This window comes from Pseudophryne corroboree, chromosome 5, assembly GCF_028390025.1.
Source record: "Pseudophryne corroboree isolate aPseCor3 chromosome 5, aPseCor3.hap2, whole genome shotgun sequence".
Classification (NCBI taxonomy): domain Eukaryota; kingdom Metazoa; phylum Chordata; class Amphibia; order Anura; family Myobatrachidae; genus Pseudophryne; species Pseudophryne corroboree.
In genome coordinates this window covers 674,753,564-674,768,385 of record NC_086448.1, presented here as the reverse complement: position 1 = coordinate 674,768,385, position 14,822 = coordinate 674,753,564, and the positions used below count along the sequence as shown (strand labels likewise).

Sequence of the window (14,822 nt, the reverse complement as noted above, 5' to 3'; positions counted from 1 at the left end):
AGGAAAACATTTTAGGGACTCAGAAGTGTAATGTGGTGGCGCTGCCGGCATACCAAGAGCCTGCATGGGTGAAAGAAATACTTGATAGTATGTATCATATCAATAAGAGATTAGATAAGTCTGAATCTCATGCTGAGTGCTGGAGAAAATCTGTGGAGGATATGATTTTTTAGGGCTCTGTTCTTCCATCCGCAGGCGACCCCTCTGGGTCACATAAGAGACCATTTGCGAATATTGTGAATACTGATGCCGACACGGACACTGATTCTTGTGTCGACGATAGTGACTCCAGAGAAAAAGATCATAAATTGGAAAAAAATATACAATATATGATTGTGGCTATAAGGGAAGTTCTGGAAGTCACGGAAGCCACTCCTGAACCTCAGAAGAAGGCTTATTTCAATAAAGAAAAGAAATCTAAGGTCACTTTCACTCCTTCCCACGAGCTTAATACACTCTCTTTGAAGGGATGTGGGTGAATCCGAAAATAAATTTCGTATTCCCAAGAGAATTCAGATAGCTTATCCTTTCCCGGTGGGGGACAGGAAAAATGGGAGTCACCCCCTGTGTTAGACAGTGCACTGTCCAGGTTGACAAAGAAGGTAATTCTCCCTGCATCTGGCACGGCTTCACTAAAAGATCCGGCAGACCGAAAGATGGAAACTACATTGAAATCCATTTTCTCTGACGTCCTAGTGGATGCTGGGAACTCCGTAAGGACCATGGGGAATAGACTGCTCCGCAGGAGACTGGGCACATCTAAAGAAAGATTTAGGACTATCTGGTGTGCACTGGCTCCTCCCCCTATGACCCTCCTCCAAGCCTCAGTTAGATTTCTGTGCCCGGCTGAGCTGGATGCACACTAGGGGCTCTCCTGAGCTCCTAGAAGAAAGTATAGTTTAGGTTTTTTATTTTACAGTGAGACCTGCTGGCAACAGGCTCACTGCAGCGAGGGACTAAGGGGAGAAGAAGCGAACCTACCTAACTGGTGGTAGCTTGGGCTTCTTAGGCTACTGGACACCATTAGCTCCAGAGGGATCGAACACAGGACCCGACCTCGTCGTCCGTTCCCGGTGCCGCGCCGCCGTCCCCCTTACAGAGCCAGAAACAAGAAGGTGGTCCGGAAAATCGGCGGCTGAAGACTTCTGTCTTCTCCAAGGTAGCGCCCAGCACTGCAGCTGTGCGCCATTGCTCCTCATGCACACCACACACTCCGGTCACTGATGGGTGCAGGGCGCTGGGGGGGGGGGGGGGGGGGCGCCCTGAGCAGCAATATTAACACTTTGGCTAGCAAAACTAACACCATATATAGCCTCAGGGGCTATATAGGTGTATATTAACCCCTGCCAGAAACGATAAAATAGCGGGAGAAAGCCCGCCGAAAAAGGGGCGGAGCCATCTCCCTCAGCACACTGGCGCCATTTCTTTTTCATCCACTAGGGGTCACTGGAGTACTCTTGGGATATGGGCGGCGTAGCAGAACAAAGGCACTGAATATTTAAATTTAGAACTCTCCACCCCTCCATATCCCTAGAGTACCTCAGTGTACGAACCCAGTGTTTTTTCTGTGCTCAAAGCACTAACATCGGCTTGTGGGATTCCCACACTTGTTGGAAGATTTTATTAATTTTTCATTTTTATTTTTAATTTTTTTTTAAGAGCACATCCCTTCCCAGTTTCAAGAAAGACATGGGTCCGGGATAGTGCCGCTGCACGGGCAGCGCATGGCGTGTCGGTCCTCACAAAGAGCACCCTCACAGCCACAGACAGCCCACTGCTCCTGAAAAGAGCAGCGAGGACTAGAGAGCTGGACGGAGCTTGCACAGAAGAAGCCCCGTCGCAGCCATAGATCACTGGAAGCTGACTGAAAGCTGGACGGAGCTTACACATAGAAGCCCCGTCGCAGCCAGGACTACAGAGCTGGACGGAGCTTACACAGAAGAAGCCCCGTCACAGCCATGAGTCACATCACTGAAGCTGGACGGAGCTTACACATAAGAAGCCCCGTCGCAGCCATGATCAGGAGCAAGCAAGGTAGGCTGGGGAACGGGGCGGTCAGCGCAGGCTGCCGCCCCGCTATGTTGGGGTTAATATGCTGCCTCGCCGCTCATACGCCGCCACATGCCAGTGCAGGCTTCCCGCAGACAAGGGGAAGAGGCACGGTGGAAGCTGGCGGATCAAATATATCAACAGCAGGGTATATATATATATATCACAGGTATTTATAAGGTATTGTACCTGTCCTGGCAGTAATAGGCTATTGAATCTATATTACTGTCTGTGAATAGGCTATGGAGCCTATATATTAATGGCTGTTACTGTAAATAGGCTAGGGAGCCTATATTAAGGTCGGTGGTATCACTGTATAATAGGCTATTGAGCCTATATTAATGCTGTATAAATATATTAATGTATGTAATTATCATAGGCTATGAGCTTAGATATATTTATTCATAGAGCATGTGTTGTACCCGGCCTGTGATTATACTGTATAATATATTAACACGGAAACAATTGTAATTTGTTCTGTGATTATCAGGGTCAGCATGGCAAAGGGGCCATTTTAACCATGCTTCCTGTTGTTTGCCAGTGTGTAATTCTGGAACATTCCTGCCCTACATCTCTAAGCCACCAGAGGCGCAGGGGTGTTAGTGGGAATTTGGTTCGGGTTTCACATGCCCATGTGAACTGCTTTTCACATAAGAATACTCTTGTTTCTCTTCAGAGCGAATAAGTCTTTCGCCTTTTACTAAAGATTTCCGTAGAGAGGAACAACCATGAGTTTCATATACAATAAAATATATATATGACACATAATAACTTCAATAAGTCGTGCAAGTGTCTGTCCGTTGCCTATTGTGGTGTCTGTCTGCATAGCGAGTAAGGCTCTAGCGCAGACTAAAAATAATTTTAAAAATCCTATAAGCATGGGCAATTCAAATTAAAAGAGCGGTAACATCGGAGTCTCGGAAGTACTCCGTACTCCGCCTGCTCTAACAAAAGACAGTCTTTCCAAAGGGCCAATTTCCCTTTGGGTACCAGGGTGTTTATTTAACTGGTCTTATAATTTAATGCACGATTCTATGTCAGATCTCACACCGATAACTACGAGTGAGAAGGGTACATTAGACCAGCACTCAGATAGTGCGGGGTTGTTGACGTACATTGCTAAATCCCAGTGAGTCAATGTCTCCATTTTTACAAAGACTGAGTAGACTTTGACCACTATTTAATCGTTTCCAAAATGACGCGATCCGCCATTGGTAAATGCGTCTGTGTCAAACATTATAAAGACCCAAGATACATTTGGGTCACTAGACTCTATGTATGCAAACAATGAGATAACTGTTAAAAGAAGCTGCAGAGTATATCTGTAAAGCTTCTACTAACGCCGGTTACTTCGATTCTCACTTTTCATCGTCGCTAGTTTCAGCACGACAAGGCCAGAGCTTGTTTGGTCCTAAATTTGATATTCAGCCATTACCGCATTCAGTATCAAAACGGAAATACTTGTGCCGGCGTTTAGTCCCTTTAGACTTCAGTTTTTTCCAGGCGGTGGTACAAGACAGTCACGCCTTGTAACGACAGGACGCTACAGTCAGCAAGCCAGTGGTTTGATGACCTCTTTTCCAATTGTGGAAGCGCGTCTTTACATGTTACATTTGCGGGGGTTCCAGACTTTAACTCATGGATGTCTCAGCTATTTACAGATTAAAGGACAAGACTGCCTCTGTCGAACGGTTTGGCAGGTTGCCATTTAGTCTCTGCTGGTTTTCAGCTGTCTTTATAATCCAGGCAGTAGTACACCAACAGAGTCAGGGTTACTTATTCCCCTCTGTTGGAGCAAAACCAGACAGCTCCGTCGCAATCTCAATCAGCAAGTCACTTACTGCAGTTTGAAAAAGGAATTTCTGCGGTTAGTATTTTGCTTATTAGAGCCACAAAATTGCATAATTGCATTTGATCTTCACAATGCGTATTTACCCATTCCGGTTTGTTCATCACAGGTTCTAGCGTTTGCAAAACGCCACAACCATTAACCATTTCAGGTCTACCGTTTCTTGTCGCCTCGGGTATTTACCAAAGTGATGTTGGTGATGATAGCTCATCTCAGAACTCTGTCTCAACAGAGTTCCTCTATCTTAGACGATCTGCTCATAAGAACTCTGTCTCAACAAAGTTCCTCTAACTTGCGCTACTAATGTATACTGCGGTGGCAGATCAAGTTCAAAAACAATCGCATCTAATTCCGTCTAAACGACGTCAATTCCTAGGTAAGATTATAAATACGGTAAATCGAAGACATTTACCTACTACACCAGCAAGAACAAATGTACATCTAGTAATTAGTGCAAAACACGAGCCCAGCCGCTACGTCTAACACAGATAACAGAGACGGTGACATCAAGCCGCCCGTCCCAGCGCTCCGTTCGGCCGCCCAGCTCCGTCCGGCCGCACAGCAGGGGGGAAGCCATACTCAGTCTTAGTATGACCGCCGCTCCGGCACCTTCCATCCACAAGTGCTAGTGCAGGCCTCCCGCAGAGAGTTCGGCCGCCCAGCTACGTCCGGCCGCCCAGCGCCATACAGCCGCAGCTCCCTCAGTCTCAGTAACACGCGCACTAGCGGTACATTGCTGGATTCGCCTGTTAAGAATAATGATGTGTTTCAAAGCGATTTAGTTCGCCGGCCTTCACTCGCGTTTCCCACAGAGGGGCGAGGGTGTATATAATCTGGACGAGAGTCTCAGAGGTTCAGGAGTTGTAGTTAAAAAAGTTCAGCGACAGAGGTTCTGAGACGGATCACGACAGATTGCTGTCGATAAATGTCCTGAAACTCCGTGCATTTTACAATGCACTACATGCTTCGCTTTCAGTCTGACCAACAGTCAGACAACGCAACGGGAGTTGCATACACAACAACCAGGGAGAACCAAGAAGCCGCATGGCAATGCGGCAGGTAACTCGAATCCTCAATTGCCCAGAACACCATTATGTGATAATGTCAACGGGGTTCATTCCGTGTGTGGACATCTGTTAGACAGATGATCTCACCCGTCAGGATTTAGATCCTGAAAACTGGACATTAAATCCAGAGGTGTTTCATATGTGAGTCCACAGAAGGGGGTTACCCTCAGGTATACATGATGGCATCTCGCCACAATTACAGCTCAGTATGTGTACAAAACAACAGATCACAAGGGCAGTGGCGGTGGAGTCTCTCACATTTGTGTGGTCATTCAGCATCGTGTATCTGGCTCCACCATTTTCCGCTGCTCTCTCCGTTGCCAAAACGGATCATAAGACAGTTCGTCACAGTCATACTAGTGATATCTCATGGGTTTCGGAGAGCTTGCTTCTCGAATCTCCAAGGAATACTTGCACACGATCTTGGCCCGCTCATAATACGTCCAGCCTGTTACAACAGGGAACGTTTTTTACCCATAGTTACCTATGTACCTATCACCTATGTACCGCAGCTGCGGTTGACGGGGTGAGGGTTCAGACCGCCCTCTTAAGAAAAGAAATAGGGCATTACAGTATTATACCAACCATGTTACGAGCTAGTAAGCCGCTTAAGGCAGCTTATTATTACAAAATTTGGTGTGCTTACATAGGTGGTAAAGCTCGGAAGTTTCCGACATCATCCTTCAAGTTACCCGTATTCTGTTAAACGGGGTGGGATGGAAAACTGCGTTTATCTGCACTGAGGGTGCAGGTATCTGTGTGGTCAACTTATTTTCAAAGACGTTTGACTCTATTGCGTCTGTACACACCTTTCTACAAGGTGTCATCAAAGTGCAGCCTCCATTTATCCCACCTACAGCGCCAGGTGACTTGAGGTTGGGTTCAGATTTCTTACAGTTTTCATATTTTGAACCCTTACAATAAATGGGGATTAAGTTTCTCACTTGGGAAAACATTTTTCTTCTAGCCTTAGCTTCGGCAAGGGTTTTGTTTTCATATTTGGGTGCCTTGTATTCCAAGCCACCGTATTTGAGTTTTCTCATGACAAAGCAGATCTTCGGACGAATTCCGCTTTATTATTCTTCACATCAATAAACCAATAGTGGTTCCTGTGTTGACAGCACATTCTAGAATTCTGAATGTGGTACACGCATTACGCGTTTATATATGTCCCGAACGTCTACAGTACGTGATACGGATTCGTTGTTTGTCTCTATAATGCTGCCAACTGGGGTTAGCCAGTTTCTCAGCAGATATTATCCAGTGGGATAATAATAATGACTACAAGTCAGGCTTACTTTAAGGCTAAGTTACAATCGCCTACGTCAGTAATAGCTCATCCCACAGGTTCTGTGGGAATGTCAGACCCAGCGGGTCGTGGAGCGTCTACGACGCGGCTACATAGCCTTCAGTGCACCACGTTTGTGCACGTTTACACGTTATGAATGGTTGCGGCATCAGCATCTAGCTTTGGCTGCCTACTGTTACAAGTGTCAAACAGCTCTCCCGCCCACGAGGGAAGCTTTGGTACGTCCCAAGAGTACTCCAGTGACCCCTAGTGGATGAAAAAGAAAATAGGATTTTGGTACTTACCAGGTAAATCCTTTTCTTTGAATCCATAGGGAGCACTGGACGCCCACCCAGAGCAGTTTTACCTGGGTTGTTTTAAGCTCAGAGGAGCTTATGGTAACACATTTTCACCGATTGGTTCAAACTATAAAGGTCTATCGGTTATGGTGTCAACTGTTTAGTTGACACTAACGTTATGGGTCAACTTTGTTGTTGTCCGTTATGTTATAGAAATTCTCCATTGGAGAGTTCTAAATTTAAATATTCAGTGCCTTTGTTCTGCTACGCCGCCCATATCCCAAGAGTACTCCAGTGCCCCCTATGGATTCAAAGAAAAGGATTTACCTGGTAAGTACCAAAATCCTATTTTTTCCCTCACAGCTCCGCTGGAAGGAAGCTCCCTGGCTCTCCCCTGCAGTCCTGCACTACAGAAAGGGTAAAAAAGAGAGGGGGGGCACAATTTAGGCGCAGTATATATATTATATAGGCAGCTATAAGGGAAAACACTCTGTATAGGTGATATCCCTGTGTTATATAGCGCCCTGGTGTGTGCTGGCATACTCTCCCTCTGTCTCCCCAAAGGGCTTTGTGGGGTCCTGTCCTCTGTAAGAGCATTCCCTGTGTGTCTACTGGGTGTCGGTACTGCTGTGTCGACATGTATGATGAGGATAATGATGTGGAGGCGGAGCAAATGCCTGTGAATGTGATGTCACCCCCTGCGGGGTCGACACCAGTGTGGATGGACTTATGGAAGGAATTACGTGACAGTGTCAGCTCCTTACATAAAAGGTTTGACGACATAGGACAGCCGGCTACTCAGCTTGTGCCTGTCCAAGCGTCTCAAATGTCATCAGGGGCTATAAAACGCCCGCTACCTCAGATGTCGACACGGATACCGACTCCAGTGTCGACGATGATGAGACGAGTGTACCCTCCAATAGATCCACCCGTTACATGATTGAGGCAATGAAAAATGTTTTACACAGTTCTGATGATACCCCTGGTACCACAAAAAAGGGTATTATGTTTGGTGAGAAAAAACTACCAGTAGTTTTTCCTGCATCTGACGAATTAAATGAGGTGTGTGAGGAAGCGTGGACTTCCCCAGATAAGAAATTGATCATTTCTAAACGGTTAATGGCTGCGTACCCTTTCCCGCCAGAGGATAGGTCACGCTGGGAAACACCCCCTAGGGTAGATTAAGCGCTGACACGCTTATCAAAGAAGGTGGCACTACCATCTCCGGATACGGCCGCCCTAAAAGAACCTGCTGATAGAAAGCAGGAAAGTACCCTAAAAGCTATATACACACACACTGGCATTATATTGAGACCCGCTATTGCATCAGCTTGGATGTGCAGTGCTGCAGCTGCGTGGTCAGACTCCCTGTCGGAAAACATTGATACCATGGATAGGGACAATATTTTGTTAACGATTGACCATATAAAAGACGCGGTCTTATACATGCGTGATGCACAGAGGGATATCTGCCGGCTGGCATAAAAAATAAGCGCTATGTCCATTGCCGCCAGATGGGGGTTATGGACTAGGCAATGGTCAGGTGATGCCGACTCCAAGCGGCACATGGAAGTTTTACCCTATAAAGGGGTGGAACTTTTTGGGGAAGGTCTTTCAGACCTCGTTTCCACAGCTACTGCTGGGAAATCGACTGTTTTGCCACAGGCTACCCCACAGCAAAAGAAAGCACCGTATTATCAGGTACAGTCCTTTCGGCCCCAGAAAAATAAGAGGGCTAGAGGCTCATCCTTTCTGCCGAGGGGCAGAGGAAGGGGGAAAAAGCTGCAGCACACAGCTAGTTCCCAGGAGCAGAAGTCCTCCCCTGCGTCCGGTAAGTCCACAGCATGACGCTGGGGCTGCTCAGGCGGAACCGGGAACGGTGGGGGCACGTCTCAGGTTTTTCAGCACACACTGGGCTCTCTCACAGGTGGATCCCTGGGTCCTTCAAGTAGTATCTCAGGGGTACAGGCTGGAATTCGAGACGTCTCCCCCCCGCCGTTTCCTAAAATCTGCCTGGCCGGCAACTCCCTCTGCCAGGGAGGCAGTGTTGGTGGCTATTCAAAAACTGTATTCACAGAAAGTGATTGTCAAGGTACCCCTCCTTCAGCAAGGAAAGGGTTACTACTCCACAATGTTTGTGGTACCGAAACCGGACGGTTCGGTGAGACCCATCTTAAATTTAAAAGACTTGAACACTTATATCAAAAGGTTCAAGTTCAAGATGGAATCGCTCAGGGCGGTTATTGCGAGCCTAGAGGAGGGGGATTACATGGTCTCCCTGGACATCAAGGATGCGTACCTGCATGTCCCCATTTACCCTCCGCATCAGGAGTACCTCAGATTTGTGGTACAAGACTGTCATTATCAGTTCCAGACGCTGCCGTTTGGGTTATCCACGGCACCGAGGGTCTTTACCAAGGTAATGGCCGAAATGATGATACTCCTTCGCAAGAAGGGAGTTTTAATTATCCCGTACTTGGACGATCTCCTGATAAAGGCGAGGTCCAAAGAACAGTTGATAGTGGGGGTGGCACTTTCTCGGGAAGTGCTACAACAGCACGGCTGGATTCTCAATATTCCAAAGTCACAGCTGGTCCAGACGACACGTCTTCTGTTCCTGGGAATGATTCTGGACACAGACCAGAAAAGAGTGTTTCTTCCACTGGAAAAAGCCGAGGAATTGTCATCTCTGGTCAGAGACATCCTAAAACCAGGAAAAGTGTCGGTACATCAATGCACACGAGTCCTGGGAAAAATGGTAGCTTCATACGAAGCAATTCCATTCGGAAGGTTCCACGCAAGGACGTTCCAGTGGGACCTGTTGGACAAATGGTCCGGGTCCCATCTCCAGATGCAACAGCGGATAACCCTATCGTCCAGAACCAGGGTGTCGCTGCTGTGGTGGCTGCAGAGGGCTCATCTACTAGAGGGCCGCAGATTCGGAATACAGGACTGGGTCCTGGTGACCACGGATGCCAGCCTTCGGGGCTGGGGGGCAGTCACAAAGGGAAGAAATTTCCAAGGACTGTGGTCAAATCAGGAGATTTCTCTTCACATAAATATCCTGGAGCTAAGGGCCATTTACAATGCCCTAAGCCAGGCAAGACCCCTGATTCAAAACCAGCCGGTACTGATCCAGTCAGACAACATCACGGCGGTCGCCCATGTAAACAGACAGGGCGGCACGAGAAGCAGGATGGCGATGGCAGAAGCCACAAGGATTCTCAGATGGGCAGAGAATCATGTGTTAGCACTGACAGCAGTGTTCATTCCGGGAGTGGACAACTGGGAAGCAGACTTCCTCAGCAGGCACGACCTCCACCCGGGAGAATGGGGACTTCATCCAGAAGTCTTCCAAATGCTGGTCAACCGGTGGGAAAAACCACAGGTAGACATGCTGGCGTCCCGCCTCAACAAGAAGTTGAAAAGATATTGCGCCCGGTCAAGAGACCCTCAGGCGATAGCGGTGGACGCTCTAGTGACACCATGGGTGTACCAGTCGGTTTATGTATTTCCTCCTCTACCTCTCATACCAAAGGTACTGAGAATAATAAGAAGGCAAGGAGTGAAAACCATACTTGTGGTTCCGGATTGGCCAAGAAGAGCTTGGTACCCGGAACTTCAAGAGATGCTTGCAGAGGACCCTTGGCCTCTGCCGCTCAGACAAGACCTGCTGCAGCAGGGACCCTGTCTGTTCCAAGACTTACCGCGGCTGCGTTTGACGGCATGGCGGTTGAACACCGGATCCTGAAGGAAAAGGGTATTCCGGAGGAAGTCATCCCTACCCTGATCAAAGCCAGGAAGGATGTCACCGCAAAACATTATCACCGCATTTGGCGGAAATATGTTGCTTGGTGTGAGGCCATGAAGGCCCCGACGGAGGAATTTCAACTGGGTCGATTCCTGCACTTCCTGCAAGCAGGGGTGTCGTTGGGCCTCAAATTGGGGTCCATAAAGGTCCAGATTTCGGCTCTGTCGATTTTCTTCCAGAAAGAACTGGCTTCACTGCCTGAAGTTCAGACTTTTGTCAAAGGAGTTCTGCATATTCAGCCTCCTTTTGTGCCCCCAGTGGAACCTTGGGATCTCAATGTGGTTTTGGCATTCCTAAAATCACATTGGTTCGAACCACTTAAGACTGTGGATTTAAAATATCTCACGTGGAAAGTGGTCATGCTGTTGGCCCTGGCGTCGGCCAGGCGGGTTTCAGAATTGGCGGCTTTGTCTTGTAAAAGCCCTTATCTGATTTTCCATATGGATAGAGCAGAATTGAGGACTCGTCCTCAGTTTCTCCCAAAGGTGGCCTCAGCTTTTCACTTGAACCAACCTATTGTGGTGCCTGCGGCTACTAGGGACTTGGAGGATTCCAAGTTGCTGGACCTAGTCAGGGCCCTGAAAATTTATGTTTCCAGGACGGCTGGAGTCAGAAAAACTGACTCGCTGTTTATCCTGTATGCACCCACCAAGCTGGGTGCTCCTGCTTCTAAGCAGTCTATAGCGCGCTGGATTTGTAGCACTATTCAGCTGGCGCATTCTGCGGTGGGACTACCGCAGCCTAAATCTTTAAAAGCCCATTCCACAAGGAAGGTGGGCTCATCTTGGGCGGCTGCCCGAGGGGTCTCGGCTTTACAACTTTGCCGAGCTGCTACTTGGTCAGGGGCAAACACGTTTGCAAAATTCTACAAATTTGATACCCTGGCTGAGGAGGACCTGGAGTTCTCTCATTCGGTGTTGCAGAGTCGTCCGCACTCTCCCGCCCGTTTGGGAGCTTTGGTATAATCCCCATGGTCCTTACGGAGTTCCCAGCATCCACTAGGACGTCAGAGAAAATAAGAATTTACTCACCGGTAATTCTATTTCTCGTAGTCCGTAGTGGATGCTGGGCGCCCATCCCAAGTGCGGATTGTCTGCAATACTTGTAAATAGTTATTGTTACACAAATCGGGTTATTATTGCGAGCCATCTGTTCAGAGGCTCCTTTTGTTATCAAATGAACCTTTCCTCACTCAAAAGAGTGGGTATGCCACGCGCTTGATAGAACTGGTTCTCCTGAGCAGCTGTAAAACCTTGGAAGTCACTCCAAAACTATACACACAACACAATAGTACTTAGAGTACTAATACAGCGCTAGCAAATGAAACTATGCAGACAGGTGAAAAGGATTAGTCAAAAATTTAATATAAATTAAAAATGGGTAAAATTATGCCCAGGGTACCACTTATTGAGCACCAATACATGCAGAAAAATTGTTAAAAAACAGCAACATGGCTCATTTGAAAGAGCCTAATTAGATCAGCAATGGGACAAATCCAGTGGTTGGTGGACTGCAATTTCTTTTTACCATTAAGGATGTAAGTCCTTCCACAGATATATTTACCAATCCTGGAGGTACAAGTGCAAGTTTCCCAGATGATGTCTCAGCAGATGAGTGATTTCAACACATCAATTGAAAGGGAATGGGTTAGTACTCCATTAGCAGTTGGATGGTTGTGGAAAAATGGTTCCAAGTTCCTGTGAGAGTCCACCGTCCAAATGATCCTGGATAGTTAATGTCCCAATGACCAGCAAATAGATCCTTACGCGTTTCGCTGTCTTCAGGGGGCAGCTTTGTCAATACTGTTAACCGGGGTTCCTATCACGAGTTATACGTATGATTGGTGTGGCTGGTATGAGTCTTACCCGGGATTCAAAATCCTTCCTTATTGTGTCAGCTCTTCCGGGCACAGTGTCCTAACTGAGGCTTGGAGGAGGGTCATAGGGGGTGGAGCCAGTGCACACCAGATAGTCCTAAATCTTTCTTTAGATGTGCCCAGTCTCCTGCGGAGCCGTCTATTCCCCATGGTCCTTACGGAGTTCCCAGCATCCACTACGGACTACGAGAAATAGAATTACCGGTGAGTTAATTCTTATTTATGTTGCCAATGGTACGCTCCTCAGGCCCACAATTGCTTACACGTGGGTGAGTCGCGCTATTGAAAAATGGTCAGAAAGCGTGTCATCAGAAATTGACACGATTGATAAAGATGAGATACTCCTTAAGTTAGGGAATATCAAAGACGCTGCCGCATACATGCTAGAAGCGATGAAAGATATTGGACTCTTGAGTTCACAAGCCGCTACCATGGCAGTATCGGCTCGGCGGGCGTTGTGGATTCGCCAGTGGAACGCGGATGCAGATTCCAAAAGAAATATGGAGGCTCTCCCATATAAAGGTGAGGCCTTATTTGGCGATGGACTGGATGCGTTAGTCTCGGCGGCTACCACAGGCTACCACAGGTAAGTCAAAATTTTTGCCCTCTGCGCCTGCATCGGCAAAAAAGACATATCACCCGCACATGCAGTCCTTTCGGCCCAATAAATACAAAAAAGCGAGAGCTTCCCCCTTTTTTGCGGGTAGGGGAGGGGGAAAGGCAAAGAAGTCCACAGCAGCTTCAGGTTCCCAGGAGCAGAAGTCTACCTCTACTTCTGCCAAATCTTCAGCATGATGCTGGGGCTCCTTTGCGGGAGGCCGCTCGGGTGGGGGCACGTCTCAAACTGTTCAGCCAAGGTTGGATTCTGTCTGGCCTGGATCCCTGGGTGTTGCAAATAGTGTCCCAGGGATACAAGCTGGAGTTTCACGACGTTCCCCATGCCGATTCTTCAAATAGGCCTTGCCAGCTTCTCTTCAAGAAAGGGAAGCAGTAACAGCGGCAATCCAAAAATTGTCAGGATCAGGTCATAGTCCTGGTACCTTTGTCACAACAAGGGGAGGGGTTTTATTCAAGCCTTTTTGTAGTTCCGAAGCCGGACGGCTCGGTCAGACCGATCCTAAACCTGAAAAATCTGAATCTCTACTTGAAATGATTCAAGTTCAAAATGGAATCACTGAGGGCAGTGATTTCGAGTCTGGAGGAGAAGGACTACATGGTGTCTGTAGACATAAAAGATGCTTACCTGCATGTTCCCATTTATCCTCCTCACCATGCTTATCTGAGATTCGCGGTTCAGGATTGCCATTGCCAATTCCAGACGTTACCTTTCGGTCTCCACGGCGCCGAGGGTATTCACCAAGGTGATGGCGGAGATGATGGTTCTCCTGCGTCAAAAAAGAGTCAATATAATTCCTTATCTAGACGATCTCCTGATAAAGGCGAGATCCAGGGAGCAGTTGTTACAAAACATCACAGTCTCCCTGTCAATACTCCAACAACACGGTTGGATCATAAATTATCCAAAGTCACAGTTGGAACGAAGACGACAAGATTGTCTTTCTCGGGATGATTCTGGACACAGAAGTTCAGAGAGTATTTCTTCCGGTGGAAAAGGCTCTGGAAATCCAGAAAATGGTAAAACAGATATTGAAACCATCGAGTGTGTCGATCCATCAGTGCATTCGGTTGTTGGGGAAGATGGTGTCGGCCTACGAGGCCATACAGTTTGGCAGGTTCCATGTCAGGGTATTCCAGTGGGACCTGTTGGACAAGTGGTCGGGATCCCACTTATACTCCAGAAGATAATCCTGTCGTCAAAAGCCAGGATTACGCTCCTGTTGTGGCTACACAGTTCTCGCCTACTAGACGGACGCAGGTTCGGGATTCAGGATTGGCTCCTGGTAACCACGGATGCAAGTCTTCGAGGCTGGGGAGCTGTCACTCAGGGAGAAAGCTTCCAGGGAAAATGGTCAAGTCAGGAAGCCTGCCTTCACATAAACGTACTGGAATTGAGAGCCATTTATAACAGCCTTCAACAAGCGGTACATCTTCTTCAAGATCATCCCATGCAGATCCAGTCGGACAATGTAACAGCAATTGCGTACATAAACAGCCAGGGCGGAACGAAAAGCAGAGCGGCAATGGCAGAGGTGACGAAGATCCTCCTCTGGGCAGAAAGACATGTAAAGGCTCTGTCGGCAATTTTCATTCCGGGAGTGGACAACTGGGAAGCAGACTTCCTCAGCAGACATGATCTCCATCCAGGAGAGTGGGGCCTACACCAAGAAGTCTTCACAGAGGTGATAAGTCTTTGGGGAGTTCCTCAAGTAGACATGATGGCATCTCGTCTCAACAAGAAGCTTCAGAAATATTGTTCCAGGTCGAGAGACCCTCAAGCAATAGCAGTGGATGCGCTGGTGGTCCAGTGAGTGTTCCGGTTGGTGTATGTCTTCCCTCCACTTCCGCTGATCCCAAAAGTGCTCAGGATCATAAGAAGAACAAGGGTTCGAGCAATCTTCATTGCCCCGGACTGGCCAAGGAGGGCTTGGTACCCAGATCTTCAGGAGTTGCTCATAGAAGATC

The 14,822-nt window shown here is 47.7% G+C and overlaps 1 protein-coding gene and 1 non-coding gene across 3 annotated transcripts in view; both read left to right on the top strand.

Annotated features, from left to right (window-relative positions):
• The window catches only part of LOC134928241 (epidermal retinol dehydrogenase 2-like), a 150,735-nt gene that overhangs the window by 10,219 nt on the left and 125,694 nt on the right, over positions 1–14,822 (top strand). The window lies entirely within an intron of this gene.
• On the top strand, positions 2,706–2,818 carry LOC134931292 (U5 spliceosomal RNA). The gene has a single exon (XR_010179077.1). It is a non-coding gene; the product is annotated as a U5 spliceosomal RNA (small nuclear RNA).